Source organism: Meriones unguiculatus, chromosome 17 (genome assembly GCF_030254825.1).
Source record: "Meriones unguiculatus strain TT.TT164.6M chromosome 17, Bangor_MerUng_6.1, whole genome shotgun sequence".
NCBI classification, from domain to species: Eukaryota; Metazoa; Chordata; class Mammalia; order Rodentia; family Muridae; genus Meriones; species Meriones unguiculatus.
In genome coordinates, this window is record NC_083364.1 from 76,147,666 (window position 1) to 76,168,207 (window position 20,542).

The 20,542-nt window shown below is 37.3% G+C and overlaps 1 protein-coding gene across 19 annotated transcripts in view; it reads right to left on the bottom strand.

The window, feature by feature from the left end:
* Positions 1–20,542, bottom strand: part of Robo2 (roundabout guidance receptor 2) — a 1,624,501-nt gene that overhangs the window by 538,718 nt on the left and 1,065,241 nt on the right. The gene's annotated exons all lie outside the window — the stretch shown is intronic.

Here is a 20,542-nt window from a genome sequence, read left to right on the forward strand (position 1 = left end):
TAGCATTCTGAACAGACAAGAGAAGAAATATCTTCAGAGCTTTTCTTCCTAATCCCACTTAATTTCCATATCATTTTCCCAAGGGTTTAAAGTATGGAAAGAGAGAGAGAGAGACAGAGACAGAGACAGAGACAGAGACAGAGACAGAAGGAAAAATATGTTTTCTGGACCCAAGAATCATTTTCTTATCAAATACAATGAGAAAGGACATTGTACTGAGATAATCTAACCATCCTTAGATCTCAAGCCACATTTTTTTTCTTTGTTTATTTGTCTTGTTTTGCTGTTATGTTTTAGCTGAGGAGTTCTATGTATCACCTACTCTCAAGAACCTAGACTGGTAGAGCACCGACTTTCAAAACAAATGGAAGCACCACAGGCTACAAAATCTTCTGTCTGGACTCAAATTTTATACTTTCTTATGTTTCATTGTCAAAAGAAAACATGTTTTTCTTCACCTCCCCATTGACACTTGGAGAGTACTTGTTACCCTCTATATTATCACATGTTTCCACTTCCTGCAGACGTCTTTGCTTTTGGAAACTAATATATAAACCTGCAGTAGCTAACTGAGTGATTTCTGTTTTAATTTTGTTACTATATATCTGAAGGTTGGGAAGCCAGATTAAACTGCTAATAGACATCTTCTGTATTATAGGTCTTTTAGACATTCATAATAATTTAACTAAGACAATAGCAATGTTTGTATTAATTATTGTTCCTGTGATTGCCAGTGGACTCTGATTCATGTACTTTCTTAAATAGTTATTTATAGTTTAATATTTATTTTATAAATAGGTGTGTGGACTGTATGTATTTACAACATGGGCATGCTAGAGCCCTTGGAACTAAGACGGCTATGTCAGGTCTCCTGGAACTGGAGTTACAGGCTGTTGTGGATGCTAGAAACTGAACCCAGGTCCTGCAGAAGAACAGAAGGCCCTCTGAGGCATTTTCTTATCCACATCAAAGAGGAATGCTTGGAACCAAACCTTGGTGTTTGGCAAGAGCACTGTGCTCTCTTAAACACTGAACTATCTTCGCCTCTAAAGTCTATTTGGTTTATATTTAGACAAATACTTGGTAATTCAAATTTTAAAATAATTCTGTAGCATAAAAATGTTAGAGGAAAAAAATGTTAGAGGAAATACTACATACCTCTAAAGTGTATGTGGAAAAGTGAAACAAGAATATTCAGTCAGATTTACTGACTATTTTCTTTTTCAGCATGCCTCTTGCAAAACGTGGTAAAGGTTATCACAGGAGCAGATTTACACAAATGCCTATGGCAGTAAAGAAAAGACTTAAGTTGCTTCTTCTGTTGATTTATTTAATGCGGTTTTAGAGAAGAAGGCTTAACTCTCATCCTTTTACAGCCTTCCTGTTTTAAAATAAGGAAAAGTGTGAGCCAAGCCTCACGTCTGTGTCACCACCACGGGAGATTTTTTGTTTGTTTGTTTTATTTTTCCATATCCTGCTTTAAAAAACAAACAAACAAAAACAAACAAAAAAAAAAGAAACGCCTCAGTTGTTGACTCCATAAGTAATTTACATTATGCTACTGGGAGCAAATTTTTTCACATAAATACTAGTCCTGAGAAAATTATGATAATTGATGGAAAGGGATAAAAACATACGCACACACAAACACACACATACACACACACACACACACACACACACACACACACACACTAACCGGTGGAGGGCAGAGAGAAACAGGTTCTAGAAACCTTAAACCAAGTTGAAAGAATGACACCTTCTAAAAATTTACACTATTTCTTATTTTAAACTTTTAAAAATACTTATTCATTTTTATGTATATGCATGCTCTATCTGCATGGACACCTGCATGCCAGAAGAGGGATGATTGCATGGTAGTCGGTTGTAAACCATCATTTGTCTGATAGGAATTGAACACAGGACCTCTAGAAGAACAATTCTTATTTAATTATTTATTTATTTAAATTTATTTATTTTATTTTATTAATTACACTTTATTCATTTTGTATCCCCCCATAAGCCCCTCCTTTCTCCCCTCCTGGTCCCACCCTCCCTCCCCTTTCTGCATGCATGCCACTCCCCAAGTCCACTGATAGGGGGGGTTCTCCTCTCCTTTCTGATCTTAGTCTATCAGTTCTCGTCAAAAGTGGCTGCATTGTCCTCTACTGTGGCCTGGTAAGGCTGCTTCCCCCTCAGGGGGAGGTGATCAAAGAGCAGGCCAATCAGATTATCTCTGAGGCAGTCCCTCTTCCCATTACTATGTAACCCCCTTGGACACTGAACTGCCATGGGCTACATCTGTGCAGGAGTTCTAGGTTATCTCCATGAATAGTCCTTGGTTGGAGTATGAGTCTCTGGGAAGTTCCCTGTGTTCAAATTTTCTTGTTCTGTTGCTCTCCTTGTGGAGACCCTGTCCTCTCCAGCTCTTACTATTTCCCAGTTCTTATCTAAAATTCCATTCACTCTGCCCAACAGTTGCCCATCAGGCTCAGCATCTGCTTTGATAGTCTGTAGGGCAGAGGCTATTTTTATTTTTAATTTTTTTTTTTACAATTTATTCACTTTGTATCCCCCCATAAGCCCCTTCCTCTTCTCCTCCTGATCCCATCCTCCCTCCCATTCTTCATGCATGCCCCTCCCCAAGTCCACTGATAGGGGAGGTCCTCCTCTCCTTTCTTCTGATCTTAGTCTATCAGATCACATCCGGAGTGGTTGCATTGTCATCTTCTGTGGCCTGGTAAGACTGCTCTCTCTTCAGGGGGAGCTGATCAAAGAGCAGGCCTATCAGATTGTGTTGGAGGCAGTCCCTCTTCCCATCACTATGTAACCCACTTAGACACTAAACTGCCATGGATTACATCTGCACAGGGGTTCTTGGTTATCTCCATGCCTGGTACTTGGTTGGATATGGGTCTTTGGGAAGACCCCTGTGTTCTCTTCTGGTTCTCAGAAAATGTTCTTAACCTCTGAACCATCTCTCTAGGCCCCACAAAGTGTCATTTACAGTAAGGAGGGGAAATCTGCCACAAGTTTTATGTATACTAAGGCACACACATAAAATCCACACCAATAGCTTGAAACAAATGAATAAATTAGATACACTGATGAACTGTACAGTGCACAGTACAAAGCGTTCTTGGCTACAAGTAAATGTGATGAAGACATACTGAGAAAAATAAGAGAAAGAACTCTCACTTCTGTGAAAAATCACCGAGATAATGAAGAAAGATATTACGGACATTAGATGACTTTTCAACATGGAGGAGCCAGTCCAAGAACAGCCACCTCCAAACATGGAGGCAAGACCAGAGTAAAGCAAGGAGTCTTTTATGCACCAAGCCAGAAAAAGTAGAAGTGAAATCTGAGGTGGCTTTGGGACGTTTTTAAAGGATGTAAGACGTGTGAGAGCTGTAGTGAGGAATTCTTACTCATTATGGCTCAAATTGAGGCTCTGAGAAAAGCAAACGACAAGAGTACAAGGCTAAACAAACACCCAAACCAGAGGCTGCTACCGAGTAAAGTCCACCTTCCGCTCGGCTGTGTTGACTGAGTCACTGTTAATCATTGTTCCCCTGGAGGAGAGCGTGTGCAGAGCACTTCGAAGATAAGAACCGTGTTGGCACTCTTTGAAGCAGGCGAAGTCTAGTGAGCAGTTCCTCTGTTAATTTGCCACAGCAGGATTCGAAGAAGTCGGGAAAAACAAACCGAATGGAGGAGAAAGAAAACTGAGGTGGGAGAAAGGTGAAGCAGGAGATGATTATTGTGCTGTGTGGTTGCCATCAGCACCACCATCCAAAAAACACAGGAAGGGATCACTAACCTTGTTTGTCAGATTCCTGTTCCTTTTTTCCCCCCAGGAGATACCATGGCTCCAGATGAGAAATAAAATTACATTTGCCCATCTCCAGAAACGCTTTTACATTAGACTTGATGTTGACACCATGCTTTTTCAGGGATCATATAATTTAGTGTGTTTTTTTTTTGTTTTTTGTTTTTTATTTTTTTCTGAATGTTTGAAAAGTAGCAGAATGATTCTATTTTTCGAGTTAGAAATCTATTAGCTACCCCAAATAACTGTTGCTTTAGTAATAATTTTATACCAAAGACAAAAATCCAAAGTACATCTTTTTTTTTAAAAAAAAATGAGGACATGTGTCTAAAACAGGAAAAGCCACAGGAATCAGAATAAAATCAAGTGCGAGATCAGGTTGCTTGTTAACTCCAAAACAATATTCACTGATCACTGATCTGCACTGTGGCAAACATGACTGGCTCCTCTCTCAAGGACACCACTTGCCTTTCTGAATTTTATTTCTTTATCCCTAAAATTGCAATGTTGGAATAATGATCTTGGACATTTCTCCCCCAAAACTTTAACTAAATGTTCTAGTACACATTTTGAACAGGTGGAAGATGTTTCCAAGTATTCATCTCTGTAATCTATAGTTGGGTCTTAGGCCATCATTGCGTCTAGCTTCAGATTCTATTGAGAATGTTTCTGTGAGTGGTATGCTATGAAGCAGTGTGTATTTTGATGCTCTGGTCTTGTTACATGTTATCAATTCCACTGATCTTGTATGGTGTTCTAGTTTGTTTGTTGTGTGTGAATGGTGTGTGTGCACATATATTCATGTATATGCACATATGTGTTATATGCATGATTACTAACATATATTCCTATTCCCTCACATGCAAGAGCCAAAGAAGAACATAGGATGTCTTTTCTGAGTCATGTTTTACATACTTCCTTTGATACAGGTTTACCTGATGAGCCCAAAGCTCACTACTACAAGATAGCTTCATGCTTGTCTGTTTCTGTCTCCTGACACTAGTGTTATAGCGACATGTATCCACACTTGCTTCTTATGTGAGTGCCAGAGATTTAAACTCAGTTCCTTACCCATTAGTCCCACTACACTTGGTTATAGTGACACTACCCAAATGTTAACAGAGTCTCTGTCAACCTAAGCATTTATATTACGACAAGTCTTCACTCTTCATAGCAAATTCATCACATTCTTTCAGAAAAATACATTCATCTCATGGTAAAGTCAGAACCATAATTATAAGAATTTATCCCTAAACACTAATTGGGATACAGAAATCCCATAAAGATGCTAGAAGAAAAATGATAAGGTGAAATAATTCGTGCAGTTTTGTACTCATATACATTTCTGTTGCTGTCGACCATTTTAACAAACATTTCATTTGACTGTTGACGATTATAATCATGAGAAGGCAGTCTCTTACAATCAGTTCGTACTTGAAATGGGTGGTGACCCAGCAGAGTTTTATCTCTCTATTGTTGTCTTGTGCTTGCTCCCTTATCAGGTGCCTCCTAAGAAGTAGAGCTGTAAACCACCCAAGTCAAAGCGGTAGTGGGGGAAATGCCTGTCAAGGAATGATGCAGAGATTTATGTGGGCATCTTTGGCAAGTGCTCTAGGGATTGGTACTTGTTAATCCCCCAAAGCCAAGACTACAAGACTTTCCATATGACCATACTGACCCGTTCCATGCCTGCTCACTACAAATGATGCCACCCAGGAGACGTTTTCTAAGACACTTGTAAAGATTCCTTCTGGTCATTTGCATTTCAAAAGAAATTCACATAAATCAAGGATCTTTTGTCTGACCTTATGCCATCCCTCTTTTTGTTCAGCATGGAGCAATTTGTCTGTTCTTGCAGAAAGTTGTTAGATATCATGTTAACTAAATTTCCAAGCCACTGCAGAACATAATGTTGGTTTTGCCCTGAACAATAAATTCATATTTAAATGAGTTTCACCCAAGAAATTGCAACGTTTCCACAAATTTAATTACTGTTGTCATTGAGGAAATATTCTATTATAGCTTGTTTGCAAGGTCAGGCATGATAATGGAAGTCTTACAAAAAGAGACAATTTGAGATGAGGATACAATCTGATGGGAGGCTTAAATCCGAATTCGAAAATAGAAGTCCAAACTAATAACTAACACTAAGGAAACAAGGGACATGAGTTGACATCAGATGTGACATAACAATAATTTAAAGAGGTAGCTTTTTCATTTCACCAAAACACTTGTGCTTCAAGTTTATGGCTACTTCCTCTAGATCCAACTACAGCACATACAGAGGCTGGTGGGCATCGTCCTATCTCCTGGTGACATGCTTTTTACAGAAGCCACACTAAATTAATTTGCTCCCGAACAACAGACTTTCTGTTAAAAACATATTTTTTTTCCTTCTAACAGGCAAAAAAGGAGGGAAAGTCGCCACACCAATGTGCCAGTGTCGTCTCCTTCTGAGGTTCCTGTATTCCAACATCTGCCTGTCTTCCCCTTGCACCATGGTGTGAATTCACAAGTTCAAAACAAAACCATAAATTTGGGTTCCCAGAGAGTAATGTAGGATTAAAGTTCTAGAAGGAAGATTTAAATGAATTTTCTCTCTTCAGTTGTGTCTGTATTATTCTAAATGCTGTGTAGGATGAATTATCAGTATCCAGATTCCAACATTTAATTCAATTTATCAGCATAGAATTTGAAGTCTTTAACTTTCTCTCTCTCTCTCTCTCCCTCTCTCTCTCTCTCTCTCTCTCTCTCTCCCTTCAATGCCATTGATTCTATTAATTTATAATTCTGGCTTTAATTTCAGGTTCGTCATTCTCACTGAAAGCTGGATCGTGGCATTATATATGTTACTTATGCATATATCATCAATGGCTATTTCCAGCATGATATGTGGTTTGTCTACAGTCAGTTAAACAATCCACTCCTATATTAGAAAAGATAGCCTAGGGGTATGTATGGATACAGTATGAAACTGTAACAGAATGTACTGATAAAATCAAGGTAAATATTATTTCCATTCCTGATCATTTCTTTACATTTGGGCACTGCAAGCACTTTTTTTCCCTAAATTTTAAAACTATGCAAGAGGTTACTGTAAATTATAGTCACCCTAAAAGTACAGGGAGACACTAGAATTTATAACCATCTTCTAAAATATGAAGATAACCTCACATATCTTCCATCTAAGGAAAAAAGCTAATTTTTTTAATCAAAAATTGTTTTCCAGAAGTTGATAAGTGTGGGAGGAGAGGAAAGCAAGCATGGATGAAACTGGGCAGCAATCTTCAACACAGTTGCTGCCTGGCTTTGATACTGTTCCGCTCAGTGCTACACTGGCTTCTGACTTGAAGCTCACCTTGAAAACAATACAAACATAATATCCCAGAGACATACATACATAATATACCACTTCCTGTCCTTGACAACCCACCTTACTGCTCTGGTATCATTTTCCGTCAGATTCTTCTTAGAACTGTCTGGGGACATCATTTGACCTCTGCTGAAATGTTAAGACAATGCTCTAGCTACTAAAACTCAGAAGCTGGTATGGAAATACCAAGCCAGACTCTAAAACAGCTGCTTTAAAGCAGCAGTAAACCTAGAGGCTACAGATGAATTCCAGCCAGCATGTTCCTATCATATCCAGCCGACCTGCCATGTATTTGTCACATGTAGACATTGTATACAATAAATCTGAATTTTGACAACTGAAGAAAGTATGACATTTATATGGCATTTTTCTAACTTGAGCATTAATTATACTGAATGTTACCATGAAATGTGCTGTAAGGGTGTTGCTAATTTTCATAAACATACATAGACATTTGTTGTTTGATTTTATATTCCTTATATAATCTCAATATTTATGAAAACTGCTATGGTTGTGGTACATTAGCTTAACAGGCACAACAAATTGAGTCATAAGTACTTTACCTGAGAATCTGATCATTATAGACAAGTTCTGATTTCTTCTCACTGGTTATATTTGTATTTGAAAGAAATATTTTTGGCAAATTCTAAATTCATAATGATATAATTTGTCCTTTCGAATACTTTTTTAGTAAGTTGCTATATCTTTTAAGCAGTCTTTCAATTGTTTAGGCTCTAAAATAGCAAACCCATTTTAAATACAAAAGGTGGTTGAATTACCATAGACCATTACACAAACTTTAGGCAACCATAATTTTCCCAACATTTGTTGCAAATATTAGTGCCTGCCTGATAGTTTAACATGATTTTAATTTGGAACCACTGATTGGTTTATTTTCTAGTACTTTCAGGAAAAAGGAAAAAAAAAAAAAGAATGGTTTCTGTAATTGTTCAAATTCAAGCCAATCTTAAGGAATCAGACACATTCTGAGTCTCTTTAATTAGATTCTGAGAACAGTGGGATACATGGGATAGAAGACTGATACTCCAACCAAGTACCGTGCAAGAACTAAGCACCCCTGCACAGATGTAGCCCATGGCAGCTCAGTCTCCAAGTGGGTACCCTAGTAATGGGAACAGGGGCTGTCTCTGACATGAACTCAGTGGCTGGCTCTTTGATCACCCCCTGAGGGGTGAGCAGCTTTGCCAGGCCACAGAAGAAGACAATGCAGCCACTCCTGATGGGACCTGATAGGCTAGAGTCAGAGGGAAGGGGAGGAGGACCTCCCTTATCAATGGACTTTGGGAGGGTCATGGGAGGAGAAAAGGAAGCGAAGGTAGGGTTGGGAGGGCATAAGGGAGAGGGCTATAGCTGGGATACAAAGTGAATAAATTGTAAATAATAAAAAATAAATTGAATACAGAAAGAAAGAGGGATGGCTGCCAGAGCGAGGAGAGAGAATGCGGATGATAGTTTAATGGCCACAGTTTCCGCTGTTGGTGACAAGGAAGTTCCTGGGGACTGGTTAATAGTGACAGCTGTGTAACAAAGCACAAGTGCTGACTGCAAATGCATTCATGCACCTTTTTTTAGTTTGTTTGTTTCTTTGCTTGCTTTTTTTTTCCCCACACTTTTTCCATGTAGCTGTCTTGGACTTGCCTTGTAGAGCAGGCTGGCCTTGAACAGCGATCCACCTGCCTCTGCTTCCCCAGTGCTGAGGATTACAGGTGTGTGCCACTGCACCTGGCTAGAATTGACACTTTTTAAAAGGATAAATTTAGTACAACTTCCAACAGCATAAAATTAGGGCAGCTCCTCTGACTTTTTACAGATGCTTAAACACTAACAATCCTAAGGAAAAGAGCTACAGAACATCCTCAGCACATCATTGCAAACATTTCCCATTTTTCTATATTTAGCTTTTGTCTACTTAATACTTAAACATGGTATTTTGGTGATTTTATTTTTAATTTAAAGCTTAGACATGATATTTTACTTAAAATGTCTTTGTTGTTGGGCACTAAGCCTACCTCCAGGGTTGTTTCGTTGTTTTGTTGCCTGACACAAACAATACTGGCTGGAGAATACTTTTCCATAAAACATTGTTCAGATTTTTTCATTGCTTATTAGCATTTAAGTATTTGCTTAATTAGATTGACTTACTAACTTAAAAGACATGCACACTGTTAAAGTTTTAAACATGCATTGTAAAAATGTTTCTGAGCAAAACAATATTTACACTCTCACCAGCTGGGAATATGTGCTTCTGCTTCATGAAGGCTTTTATGTTTATGAATTTTCTCCCTTATAGATATTAGATACATTATTTAGCGTTCAGTTTTACTGCTTTGCTTGTGCCTTTGGTTTTATATTTAACCATAAAATCAAGATACATTTTCCAATTTAGTACAGGATACAATGAGTGTCTAAATTATTTTTGCCAAAAATCTCCTCAGTGTTCATTTCTTAAATAATTTTCCCTAGTCTTCCTTCAAAAACAGCAGAGCCTCTTTAATAGTTTTAAGTAGATGAAAAGTCATAATGGCTAGAAGCATTTATTGTGCCCAACTGTGCTGCAGTAAGCATTTTTATAACAGCACCTCATTTGAACTTGATGAAAACACTTTAAAACCTCATTGTCAAGGCTCCACTACACCTAGTGCACATCACCAAGTCAAGCAGCTACAAGTGATAGAGTTGTGGTTCAAACACAAATCTGTTTGGAGATAGGTTCTAAAATTTTAACCTCAGAAAGCAATGTGGTAGTTAACTAGTCTCTTTATGGTTCTTAGACCCAAGTTTTGGTGGCACTATTGAGGTAAATGGTTTCAATTTTCTCAGTTATAAATGCTTGCAAAAAAGGATGGGTTCTCTCAATATTTATCTGAAGTTAAATTGTTCAAATCCAGAAGAAGAAGGATTCCTGACTTTGGTTCACTTTATTTTTCATTTCTTCTCTTAGAATCTTCCCCTAAAACCTTTTCTTTCCATTTCCTTGAAGATCTATCTAAGTGTCCTGGCATCTAGCTCAGACAGAAGTCTCTATGTTCTTTAATACTTATGATTGAGATGCTCCTACAATCAATTGAATTGTGTTTCTCTCAGGGATTCACATGTTGAAATATAATCCCTAAGGTGATGGTATCAATAGAGTAAGCCTCTGAAAGTTGATTAGATTTGAGGATAGAGACCTCAGGACTGAGATTTATAAAGCTTTATGAAAGAGAACCCCGTGAGGTCTGCTTTCTCTCTTGTATCTTGTGAGAACACAGATAGCAGTTGTTATCTGTACAAATACAAATTTGTATCGTTGGCTATACAAATTTGTTAGCCAACAAGTCTTCTGGGTCTTTGATTTGAGATTTGATAGTCTCCAAAACTGTAAGCAGTGGCTCCTGTTGTTTGTAATCTACCTGGCTTATGGTATTTCAACATAATAAAGAGAATGAACTATGCAAACTTCTTTTACATTTATAATAATTTATTTGGCAGTCTAGTAGAGGTCCATTGCTGTGAATGTTGATCCTTGTGTGGGTTCTGGAAGATGGAAGAATGCACTAACTGAACTACAACAACAGGAGAAGGGGTGAGACTGTATCATAGACAGGCAGAGATGCTTTTCTATGACAATCTATCGGTGGACAATCACTTCTGACCACACAATTATGTAGTGCCAAGAGATGAAGCCAGAGTTTACTTATACTTTAAGAAATCTCTTTAAGAAATTTACTGTGTATGAAAAAAACAAACAAACGAACAAACAAAAAAACCTTGGAATTCCAGTGCTGGGAGTGGGACACAGATTCCTGTGGCTTTCTCACCACTCCACACAGCCAAGACAATGCACAGCAGATTTAATGAGAGACCTTATTAGAAAAATTAAGGTGGAAAGAGCTAGAAGAAGATGCTCAACATCAACCCCTCACTTCTACATGGATGCATATGCACAGGTAAAAGCCTGCACAAACATGAAAAAAAAAAAAAAACACGGAAACACTGCATTGAATTGCTGAAAGTTACTGATAAAATGGCTAGATATAATTTCTGAATTGATAAAAGACTTTATTAAATTTAACTTCCCTGTCAAATATACCATATTAAGTTTTTTTTCTATATGAAAGCAATATTTGAGATACAAGGTAGATTTTTAAATAAAAAAAAAACAAATCAAAATGCTACAATATGGTGCTTTTTATCTAAATTTTCTCATGATATTGTTTACATTTACATTCAAGGTATAGCTCATAAAAACAAAAAAAAAGTTATTGCAAAGGTTTGTTAAATACAATAGGTACTTCATAATAAATATAAAGAGATTATGGTTTTCTAATTTCTTTTCTGATTAATGCATTTCATTTTCCTTCTCTGCACTTGTTTAAGTAAATGTTTTATATAAGACTAAGAGGATGTTTTCTGGAAGATGAAATAGAATACAGCATAAACATTTTTTTTTTTTTGGTTTGTTTTAACATCAGCAACTCTCAAGCATGCTTCTTGAACCAGCTCTGTGAAAATTATTATGAAAGAAAAGCAGAGCTGATCTCTTTCTGATATGCTTTAATTTCTTGGGTCCTGAAAGCTATTTGCTGCTATCTCTGATGAGGTCAAATCAGCTCTTCATAAATCAGGGTTACTTCTCCCATCTATTTGCTTTATCCTCTTTTCACGGTGAGGTTTTGTGTTGTGGTTGTTTTGTTTTGATCTCATTTCCTTTGAATTTAGAAGACGCAGGGTCACAGACTCAGAGGCTGATTATTTTTCCACTTCACAGTTTCTGAAATTAAATACAAAGTCCAAGGCAGCCTTGGAGTACTTACAATCTAGCAGCCTTCCGCTTCGCTTTCTGGGCTTACACTATTTTTATTTTACTTGAAAATTCTAGACAAAACACAGATTTCCTGGTTTGATAAGAATATGTATTAAGATCACTGTACTCTGCTTGTGACATATAGCAGATTAATTAAGATTGGCATCTGATCTTGATGAAGGCCATGGGGTGACTGAAAAGTCTCCCCTAAAACCACACAGCTGCTATAAGGTCCCAAGTCTAGTTAAGTATGGTAGTGCCTAAAACTTTCTTCATAAAGAAATGTATAGTAATATTAATGCTTGCAGATTTCACGTACACGTGGAGGTTCTGCCGTGATCAGCATCACTGCTCACTCTATATTCGTGTTATCTGAGCACACGAGGGAACATGCTGTCAAAGAAGAGCAGAGGGTTACTGGGAAGTAGGGCCAGCTCCCCACCGTAAGGCCCCTGGCACTGTGCAAAGGGCATAGTCTTCTCAGGTTTCTCACATACTCATGAAGACAACCACAGCAAGAAATAGAAGCTGAATTAGGTTACAGCACTGAACTTCATCTATAGAATACAAAGTTCAAATGCTCATAGTTTGGGTTTTGAATGCATAGAAAGATAGTGAAAGTGCCACTCTTTACAGTCAACAGAGAACATTTATTTTATTTTTTTTAAATCCATATATCCATCCATGGATTTAACTCACTGGAGTAGTATCTCATGAAGAAAACAAATAAAAGTAAAAAGAGGCAAAAATTCTGTGGTGGAAAACCACCTATGAACACTTTCACAACTAAAGGGCAGAACGGATCACAGAAAATGAGTAGTCATCTTTCCAGAGGACGGGCATGCTATGCAAAGGTAGGAAAGATATAAGTGTGTTAGCTTTCATTTCTCTACCAAGGGAAGGCTGCACACAGCTGTGTGATTTACAAACTGTGGGTCCTCAGATTTGGCAGGAAGCTAAGATGAAAGAGAACCTAGTAGGCCTAACTTAGATAACCCCTTCTTGCTGTCACAGCAGAGGCATTTTTAATTTTTTTTAAATATGTTTAATTTGTATGTGTATTTTTCCTGCGCGTGTATCTGAACACTGTTTGTGTGGGTAGAACACAGAAGGGGCTGTGGGGTCTCCTGGAGATGGAGTTACAGACAGTTGTAAACCACTATGTGAGTGCAAGGAATCCAACCTGAAAGAGCAGCCAGTGGTCTCAGCGGCACCATGTACATGCGTGTCTCTCCTCTTCCAAGCATTTATTTATTTACTTATTTATTTAATCATTTTACACCCTGATACTAGGCCCTCCATCCTCTCTTCCAAGTCCCCTTCCCCCATCCACCATTCTTTCCTCTCCTTCTTCTCAGGGAAGGGGAGAGCTGAAAAGAGTACCACCAACCTACCCTGGTACCTCAAGTCACAAAAGACTAAGGACATCCTCTCCCACTGGGGCCTGACAAGTCAGCCCAGCTGTGGGAAAGGGATCCAAAGGCAGACAAGAGAGTCAGAGACAGTCCCGATTCCCATTGTTAGGGGATCCGGATAAGGCTTAAGCTGCATTTCTGTTACATATGTGTAGAATGTTAGACCCAGTCCCTGCATGCCCTTCATGCACATGATTTTTAAAGCATTTCTACACACTAGGGTTCTTATCAGATGGGGGGGCTGTTTAAGTAGCTTAAAAATAGTCCTTAATGGTTAAGCCCCCTTTTAACTCTAACATTCATTGAATATTATGATTCTATCCAATACCAACATTGTTAAATGTCATCCTGGAATACAATTCTCCTACAACTGCATTAACCATGAATAGTCCTTGGCTAAATATTTTCTGGCCTTTGTTGTTGTTGCTTGTGTGACCTTTGGTAGGTATTGAAAGTGTATAGACCCAAAATAGGGTGTTCCCTTAAAATATCAAAAAAGAGAAAGATATCTTCATGAAATCCACATGAACTTTTTGAGCCTTCTGTAAATTCCATATGTGTTCACAAAGAGCCTTTCAGTACAGATTGGTCACACACTTTAGAACTGAGAGCACTAATAAGAACCTTAAACGACATTAATCATGTTTAAAGAAAAGAGAGTTTGCTTTAGTAAAACATTAGCCAATGCTTGTTAAATTGATTCTGGCCATCTTGGTTAATTGATTTTAAACATTATTTCCTCAGAGCTTTTATGATGGAATAGATGAGAGGGAAATGGCATGATTTCTCTTGGAACATTGGCTAGAAATGATCTATTTCCTTTCCTTTCTTTTTCTTAAATGAATACTTTCTAAGGGACTTTCATAACTTGAGCATTTAATATGCGGGAACAAGGATATCACCAAGCAAGAAAACAACAATTCTGAAATATGAGTTTATGAGAATTCAGTAGGATGATTATGTTCTATGATGTTCTCATATTAAACATGACAGAAGAACAGTAATGAGCAAAACAAGTGAAACTGTCAGTGTTCTGGAAAACTCTAAGAAAGCAGTAATGCTGGTGTTAAGTAACAGTCTTGTCCACTTGTGTAACTTTCTCTTTTTCCCCTTTTCTCTATAAATGATCACCATCAAGCCACATCTCATGTGCTTGCCTCTGATAATAGAGTAAAACCTAGGTGGTCTTTTGACCACCCCAGTTTCCAGCTGCCATTGTTCCCTCTATTAGCAAAAATCAAGTCTTTTGTGGTACTGTACCTCCTGTCTGACTTTCAGAGACAACTTTCCACTTTAAATAGTAATATAAGAATGATCATGGGGCCTTCTAACTCAATGCTCCTTTCCATCTTAGGAAAGTTTGGAGCCACAGGGATGGCCCCATTCAGATGCATGCATAGTTCGCTTTGTGAATATGGGGTCTTATAATTCACCTTGTGAGTAAGACTCAGACTCCAACTCAGCCACCTCTGTCTGAGGAAGGATCTAATTCTCCTGCCTGATGTTGTAAGCTTAAACCGTTTTATCAGAATCTACCAACACACAGCTTACCTGCATTTCCTGGGTAAACAGGGGGATATCACAGAAAAGAGCAATCCATTAAGTGATGATACAGGGAGTGTAAAATTGGAGAGAGAGACAATTAGCAGCCATTAAAAACTCAGCGTCTTAAAAGTTTAGGGTCTCTTAGGCTAAGTTTATACTCCCTAAAATTCAGGGATAAAATTAAAATGCTGACATTTGAACAGCTTTAACTATGCTGAATGTGTTTGGGGCAGATGTTGCTAAAAGGACACTTACCACTGAGGAACACATGATCACCAAAACACTAAATTTACTTAACTGAGAAAAGAAAATGTTCTAGGTCACTTGAAATCCACTGAAAAGCTGACAACTTACAAACACAAAGCATATACCCTCTATTGTATACTCAGTGTGGAACAGAATTATTGAACAATAGTAACAGTGTTGCAACCATAGGATCTTTAAAAGGATAGGGTGGTAGTTATTGGAGACACTGGGAAACTACATTGTTTCAATAATAAAGAAGCAAAAACATATTTTGTCCATAGACTGATTATGGCCAGAACCTAAAGGCATTAAAATTGGGATGAACTATTCTTGACACATATAGAGATTATTGGCTTTCTACATCTAAAATTTATATTCAAATGTATGAGTTTTAAAATAATTTTACATCACTGTGATACTTGCTTTTTTATTCTCATGACTACATTCTGTTATGTCACTTATTCCAAGGATCCTGCCTCTCCAATAACGAGCCTACATCAATGAGAAAATATAATTTAGTTAATAGAAATTACCTCCACAGCCAATTTCTCAGAAACACATCTATCTTATAAATTAAGATACATCCATAATTTAATTTATTTTATCATTATTTTTCTACTCTGTCTTAAAAATGCCTCAATTCTTATTAGATTAAGGATGTGATGTGTAGTGATTACAAATTACACTAAGGCACTAATGTTAGCTGACACTTAAAGATAAAGGGATTTTATAGAAATTTATATTTCTTCTTCCAAGTGAATTTTATTCATAGCAACTTCATTTCAATACTCAATACGAAAGCAGGAGTTCTATCCAGCCACAGAAAGTGGGTTGTGCTATTGAAGAAACTGAAGTCCAAAGGAATAATAGAATGAGTCACAAATCTGAAAATGCCTTGGTGACCTAATAAGAAAAATCACTGTTAAAGGGGGACTCTAATCTATTGAAATATGGAAAATTTTAGATCCATGGAATATTCTGAGAAAGTCCCTTATAGAACAAACAGCTAGCAGGGTGACTCGGGCTTGGTTAGAGATAAACACTGACACTGGACATTTATTGCGAAAGTTCTGGCCTGCATCTGACAAGCAGTTAGGACTTTTCCTTGACCCAGGGACCGAATATGTAGACCATATTCATGGTCATCTTGAAGCCTCTGTCATTCAGTGCTGGGAACTTTGAAAAGAATTGATTCACAAGATCCATTCCTTTTACACCAAGAGCTTCTCACGCACTAGTCCTAATTTCCTATACACCCATGTAATAAAAGCCAATTCAGTTTGCAAGAAAGTGTAAATACTGTTCGCAGGAGATGGGATTCATATAGCATTCAAGTGGAGTGACTATGTTATGGTATCTCTTCTTTGCTAACATTAATTTCAATAATATTTTTTTTTCAAAAGGACATAACCTATATTCTGGAAGTTCCTAAAACCATCACAAGCGACAAGCTGCCAGAGACCAATGCACCACTTTGTAATGCCTCTTTCCTCTGAGGTCACAGCTTAGGGAGCATAGTGAATTCAAGGGTATGCATTGTTGAACTTTGTTAAACAAAGAGTCACAGTACTTCCTCCTGAGGTATTAAAACAGATTTGCCTTAGGTACTTCTATGTGTGTATATAAAACCAGCATAACTAGTCTAGAGTCAAAAAAATTCCCAGAATCAATATTGTATCTGTGGCTTTGCATTCAGTATCATATCACAGAAGTGTATTTCAAAGAAATTTCACAAAGGTTAGCTAAGCCATGGATGCTGTGCAAACAAAAAGCAAAGAGAATAACATATCTAACATAGGAAACAAGTGTTTTTACAAACATACATACATATATGTGCATGCACACACACAGCTCTACATGGTGATTTGCATGTAAACTTAGATATTCTTTGAGTAGGAGCTAGCTCAACAGATAAAGGCACATGCTTCCAAAGCTGACAACCTGAGTGTGATCCCTGGAAACTGCATGGTATAGGAGAGAATTGGCTCACATGTTAGTTGTCTTCTTATCTACATACACATGGGTAGAAAATAGGGTTTTTTTTTTTTTTTGTCTGAACATATTTATAGAATGTCTAACACCAACACACCAAATAAAGCAAACAGCATTTCTATGGTCATAAGGGTTACATTCTTTATATAACCAGAAGAAGGGAAGGAGGAGAGAGAGATTGCATTGTACGTTTTATGGAGACAATAAAGGAGAAGGGAAATCAGTGGAATTGGTGGGAAGGGGGACTGGAATGGGGAGAGGGTTACTGTTGGTAGGTTAACTCTCTTAAGAGAAACCTTTGCAGCTGGGCAGGGTGGGGCACACCTTTAATCCTAGCACTCAGGGAGGCAGAGGCAGTTATATTCTGTGAGTTCAAGGGGCCAGCCTGGTCTACAAAGCTACATAGGGAAACTGTCTCAAACCAAACCAAACAAAGAAAGAGAAGACTTGAGAAGATCCATCTGCTCTGAAGATGGGGAACAGCAGCAAGATGGATGGGGGTTGGTGTTAGCAGAGAGCAAACAGAGCTGAGAGAAGTCAGTGGAATCTACATGAGAATTGAAGCTGGGTTGGAAAGATATGGCTTAATTGCTTGGGAACTCTGGATTCATATGGGGAGACAATCTTTTATTAAGAAAGAAGAGAACTCTTTAGACAGGGTTCAATAAGGAGAGTGGTGTTTTAATCTCACGTTTGTATTTTGTGTGTGTTCAGATTTTGATATCTGAGAACTCTATACTTTTCCTTTCATATTAGAAACAGAAAGCATGTAGTAAAATGGAGCTTAGGGGCTGGAGAGATAGATCAGGGGTGAAGAGCTTGTGCTGTTTCTCCAAAAGACCAGTGATCATTCCCAGCACCCATGTGTAACCGTTTGCAAGTGCCTGTAACCCTAGTTCTGGGGAACCCAATGTCTCTGAGCCCCACAGGCACCTACATATTATGCCCTACACCATCACACAAGGATCATATATCCAGAATTAAAAGCAAGAACAACTGTGCCACTAGCCCAGGACAAATCTCATAGTGTCAGGTGTGTTGGTAGTCAGAGTGAATAGGGTCAGGTTCACCAGTTTTGCCACGATGAGTGGTTTAATTGAATTGAAACTAAACTAATATGAAGTTTACAGTGTTAAGTCCACTGGTCTTGAAATTAACAAAGTAAACACATTTTGAGTAAAGGTTTTTATTGACGTATGAGCAATTTTTGAAAAATATGATTCTCAAATTCACAACAAACATCAATGGTGAATATGTCCAAAAACCAAAATTTAAGTTACTCTAAGAGTAATATTTTGAGATTAGTAATTGTTTACTGAAAGTAAAAACAAAACTATGTAAATTAGAAAATAAACCCTCAATGCAATAATTTTTGTACCTTGGGCTTTGTGTACTAAATCAAACACCAAAGTGTGAAGTCTAACTGTGATCAAAAATTGTTAGTATCATAAAGTACTCCATCTCTGAAGTATTGTGAAGTACTCCATCTCTGAAGTAGCTGAATAAATGAAGTTGTTGAGAACAGAAAGAACTCTTAAGAATAGAAACACTCAGGCTGTAGATACTATTCAGTGCTTAAGAGCACATATTACCATTGCAAGAGTCCTAAATTTGGGTTTCATTACACACATTGGGTGTCTGACTCATCACCTACTGTAACTCCATCTCTGGGTGTCCCAAATCTGTGATCATCTCTGCAGGTACCTGCACTCATATGCGTATACATATACACAGACATACAGATGTGTTTACAATTTAATAACTAATGATAAATATTCAAAAATAAATGAAAACAAAAGTGGAAACCCTGTATTTGAGGTTTTTTAAATTTTTTTAACAAATGTAGCCTAAATTTAGATTAGTTTGTTGTGAAAATTTTGCTAAAATTTCAAACATTATTCTAATAAATAGTAATTTATTCAAAGAGAGATTAACTATCATACTTATTTTTCTCTTAATTAAATAAATCATTGGAAGAGTGACGGAATATATCACAAACTGAAGCTGACTGTAAGGTCAATGTTCTGCAGTGCCACAACTGCTGATTTTATTCATGTTTACCATAAATTTTTTGATTATTACAATTTATTCACTTTGTATTCCCCCTCCTCTGGAGCCCACTCCCTCGTCTCCTTCCAGGTCTCATCAGGACTGGCTGCCGCGCAATGAGCTAATGTTGAAAATGAAGGGGAAAACCCTAAAAGAACAGTAGTCTATTCAACAAGTAGTCATTAAACTTGTAATTTGTGTCATGTTTCATCGTATATATTGGGAATATAGTTGTGACCAGAATAAAAACTTCTCAAATTTATGTAACTTTCCCATTAACCCTCTCCCATGTGCCCTCGAGTGCCCATGCTATACTTCTTTGATGATGTCATACAAACCTGAAACAAGGCTCTACAGTGCATAACTCAGCAGATGTTTTGTAGTTCTATATATCTAGTTCAAATGTGTCTGGTCTGTACCTCTAGACAACTCTGTTCTGTCTCCAGGCAGGACCCATTGACTCCTCAGTTACGAATGACCTTAAGTCTCAAGCAAAGATATTCTTTCTTGTACATTAATATGTCTCAAGCAATAGGCTCATTCTTTGTCCAATCACAAGGAAAAGGGACTTAGAGCAGCCTTGATATATTTACCCCTCATCTTATCTATAATTGGGCACAGTCTGTGAACATGTTACTAATTTATCTATAATCCCTTTGGAAGAGTACAATGGGAGTACTCAAGACTGAATGTCAGCAATGATGTCACATAGAAAAATAAAATGCTATAAATGAATACTTGCTCTCAATTGAAAAGCTACTCCTCTCCGCACTAACACTTAAAGTCTCAGGCTTGTTGTAGCTGTTTGATAATATACATTAAACGACAATCATTATTAACTTATTTTGAGTTTGGGTTTGTTCATTTTAGATTACAAGTTAAAAAGCAAATGTTTCCTTTTGTTGTGTCTGGGTTAAATTCTGAAAAATATATTTAAAGCATACAAATTGATTCATTCATACATATTGTGATTGGTAGATACATCAGTGACTTGTGCTTGAGATTTCTGATAGTATCTAAAATTTCCTGGTGATGATAACAAGTTATATGATGTATTTTTCATGTTCTAATTTTAATATAGACCATATATTCTGATAATCTTATATGTCAAATTGAATTGAATTGTGCAATGCTGAACTTCAATTAAAATAATAATATTTTCATGATTCCATGACTGGTAGACATTAACATTATAATAATTAGTATGGGTTTTAAAATAGTGCCTTTCATGTATATGAAAATATTGACAAGTGTGTGTACTTAGATTCAAGAATCATTTCTCT